The following is a 4,442-nucleotide window of genomic DNA, read 5'->3' as shown; positions in this document are numbered from 1 at the left end:
GATCAACAAGACTTTCCCCAAGTCTTCCCAACGGTTTTACTTGGCACAAACACTAATTTAAAACATAAAAACTCAATCTTAACAGAGGCTATATGAATTATTTATTACTAAACAGGAACAAAAAGCAAGGAACTAAAATAAAATTGGGTTGCCTCCCAACAAGCACTATCGTTTAACGCCCCTAGCTAGGCATGATAATGACAATGATGCTCACATAAAAGATAAGAATTGAAATATAAAGAGAGAACCATGAAGAATATGACTATCACATTTAATTCTAACCCACTCCCTATGCATAGGGATTTTGTGATCAAACAACTTATGAGAACAATAATCAACTAGCATAGGAGGGTAATGCAAGCAAAACTTCAAAACTTTAAGCACATAGAGAGGAAACTTGATATTATTGCAGTTCCTACAAGCATATGTTCCTCCCTCATAATAATTTTCAGTAGCATCATGAATGAATTCAACAATATAACTAGCACCTAAAGCATTCTTTTCATGATCTACAAGCATAGAAAATTTACTACTCTCCACATAGGCAAATTTTTTCTCATGAATAGTAGTGGGAGCAAACTCAACAAAGTAACTATCATGTGATTGAAAATTAAGATCAAGATGACAAGGTTCATTGTTATTATTATTCTTTAAAGCATATGTGTCATCACAATAATCATCATAGATAGGAGGCATGCTTCCATCATAATAAATTTGCTCATCAAAACTTGGGGGACAAAAATATCATCTTCATCAAACATAGCTTCCCCAAGCTTGTGGCTTTGCATATCATTAGCATCATGGATATTCAAGGAATTCATACTAACAACATTTCAATCATGCTCATCATTCAAATATTTAGTGCCAAACATTTTATAGATTTCTTCTTCTAGCACTTGAGCACAATTATCCTTTCCATCATACTCACGAAAGATATTAAAAAGGTGAAGCGTATCAGACAGACTCAATTCCGTTTTTTTATAGTTTTCTTTTATAAACTGAACTAGTGATACAACAAGAAACTAAAAGACTCGATTGCAAGATCTAAAGATATACCTTCAAGCACTCACCTCCCCGGCAACGGCACCAGAAAAGAGCTTGATGTCTGCTACATAACCTTCTTCTTGTAGACGTTGTTGGGCCTCCAAGTGCAGAGGTTTGTAGGACAGTAGCAAATTTCCCTCAAGTGGATGACCTAAGGTTTATCAATCCGTAGGAGGTGTAGGATGAAGATGGTCTCTCTCAAGCAACCCTGCAACCAAATAACAAAGAGTCTCTTGTGTCCCCAACACACCCAATACAATGGTAAATTGTATAGGTGCACTAGTTCGGCGAAGAGATGGTGATACAAGTGGTATATGGATAGTAGATAATAGTTTTTGTAATCTGAAAATATAAAAACAGCAAGGTAACGAATGATAAAAGTGAGCATAAATGGTATTGCAATGCGTTGAAACAAGGCCTAGGGTTCATACTTTCGCTAGTGTAAGTTCCCTCAACAATGATAACATAATTGGATTACATAACTATCCCTCAACATGCAACAAAGAGTCACTCCAAAGTCACTAATAGCGGAGAACGAACGAATAGATTATGGTAGGGTACGAAACCACCTGAAAGTTATTCTTTCCAATCAATCCGTTGGGCTATTCCTATAAGTGCCACAAACAGCCCTAGAGTTCGTACTAGAATAACACCTTAAGACACAAGTCAACCAAAACCCTAATGTCACCTAGATACTCCAATGTCACCTCAAGTATCCATGGGTATGATTATACGATATGCATCACACAATCTCATATTCATCTATTCAACCAACACAAAGGACCTCAAAGAGTGCCCCAAAGTTCTACCGGAGAATCACGACGAAAACGTGTGCCAACCCCTATGCATAGGTCATGGGCGGAACCCGCATGTTGATCACCAAAACATACATCAAGTGAATCACGTGGTATCCTATGACACCCCCGATTCAATCATACACGCAAACATGTACGATCAAGATCACGGACTCACGGGAAGATATCACAACACAACTCTACAAATAAAATAAGTCATACAAGCATCATATTACAAGCCAGGGGCCTCGAGGGCTCGAATACAAGAGCTCGATCATAGACGAGTCAGCGGAAGCAACAATATCTGAGTACAGACATAGGTTAAACAAGTTTGCCTTAAGAAGGCTAGCACAAACTGGGATATAGATCGAAAGAGGCGCAGGCCTCCTGCCTGGGATCCTCCTAAACTACTCCTGGTCGTCGTTAGTAGGCTGGACGTAGTAGTAGGCACCTCCCGAGTAGTAGTAGCCGTTGTCGACGGTGGCGTCTGGCTCCTGGGCTCCAATGTCTGGTCGCAACAATCGGGTATAGAAAGGGGGAAAAGAGGGAGCAAAGCAACCGTGAGTACTCATCCAAAGTACTCGCAAGCAAGGAGCTACACTACATATCTATGCATTGGTATCAAATGGAATAAGGGTATCATATGTGGACAGAACTGCAGAATGCCAGAATAAGAGGGGGATAGCTAGTCCTTTCGAGGACTACACTTCTGGTAACCTCCATCTTGCAGCAGGAGAAGAGAGAAGATGGTAAGTTCACCAAGTAACATCGCATAGCATAATCCTAACCGATGATCCTCCCCTCGTCGCCCTGTGAGAGAGCGATCACCGGTTGTATCTGGCACTTGGAAGGGTGTGTTTTATTAATATCTGGTTCTAGTTGTCATAAGGTCAAGGTACAACTCCAAGTCATCCTGTTACTGAAGATCACGGCTATTCGAATAGATTAACTTCCCTGCAGGGGTGCACCACATAACCCAACACGCTCGATCCCATTTGGCCGGACACACTTTCCTGGGTCGTGCCCGGCCTCGGAAGATCAACACGTCGCAGCCCTACCTAGGCATAACAGAGAGGTCAGCACGCCGGTCTAAATCCTATGGCGCAGGGGTCTGGGCCCATCACCCTTTGCACACCTGCATGTTGCGAATGCGGCCGGAGAGCAAACCTAGCAACCTCCATTACAAAGGAAGTTGCGTTACGAGGTCCAACCCGGCGCGCGCCGCTTAGTCGCTGACGTCATGAAGGCTTCGGCTGATACCACGACGTCCAGTGCCCATAACTGTCCCCGCGTAGATGGTTAGTGCATATAGGCCAGTAGCCAGACTCAGATCAAACACCAAGATCTCGTTAAGCGTGTTATTTTGAAATAACCATGGACGCCGACCAGGGCCAGGCCCACCTCTCTCCTAGGTGGCCTCAACCTGCCCTGTCGCTCCGCCATAAAGCAACAGTCGGGGGCCGTCGGGAACCCAGGCCCACCTTTACCGGGATGGAGCCACCTGCCCCTTCAGCCCCCACATCTGAACAGTATCATATGTAATGTAACAGTATAAAGTATGTAGCATATGCCCAAGATCACCTCCCGAAGTGATCATGGCCCAGTAGTATAGCATGGTAGACGGACAAGAGTGTAGGGCCACTAATGGAACACTAGCATCCTATACTAAGCATTAGGATAGCAGGTAAATGTATCAACAATTGTAGCAACAATGAGAGGCTATGCAGGAGAATAGGATTAACGGAAAGCAGTAACATGCTACACTACTCTAATGCAAGCAGTAGAAAGAGAGTAGGCGATATCTGGTGATCAAAGGGGGGGCTTGCCTGGTTGCTCTGGCAAGAGAGAGGGGTCATCAACACCGTAGTCATACTGGGTAGCAGCGGCGTCGGTCTCGGTGTCTAGCGAGAGAAGAGAGGGAGAAACAATAAATACAATGCAAACAAATGCATGAAGGTGCATGACATGACAAAGCGTGATTCTAGGTGTGCCCTAACGCGGTACGAGGTGGTACCGGTGAAGGGGGGAAACATCCGGGAAAGTATCCCCGGTGTTTCGTGTTTTCGGGCAGAGGAGCCGGAGGAGGGAAAGTTACATGTTCGCTATGCTAGGGATGTGTGGCGGACGAACGGGCTGCGTATCCGGATTCGTCTCGTCGTTCTGAACAACTTTCATGTATAAAGTTTTTCCATCCGAGTTACGGATCATTTTTAATATTAATTTTTAAAGTTTTTTTAAACATTTTCTAAATATTCTGGAATTTCAGAATTTAAAAGGAAAATTGTTAGATGCACCCGGTGCAGTGCACCCGGTAGTGCACAGTCAGCAGTTGACTGGTCCACGTTGACCAGTTAAAGGGGCGTCGGGGCCCACCTGTCATGGACTGCTAGTTAATAGCTTTTAGTAAAAAGGATTTAGTTAGCAGGGGGGTCCCACATGTCATACCCAGAGACTAAACTGACATGGTTATTTATTTTAATTAAACACATGGGGCCTATAAGTTAGTGGGGGGGGTTAGTAGGTGGGTTAGGGCCTTAATGGCCAATTAGGCCGGCGGGTTAACTCCGGTGGCTAGAGGCCACGGCGGAGGGGGGAAGTGGCAGA

Source organism: Triticum dicoccoides, chromosome 3A (genome assembly GCF_002162155.2).
Source record: "Triticum dicoccoides isolate Atlit2015 ecotype Zavitan chromosome 3A, WEW_v2.0, whole genome shotgun sequence".
In the NCBI taxonomy this organism is placed as follows: Eukaryota; Viridiplantae; Streptophyta; class Magnoliopsida; order Poales; family Poaceae; genus Triticum; species Triticum dicoccoides.
This window is presented reverse-complemented; position numbering follows the sequence as displayed.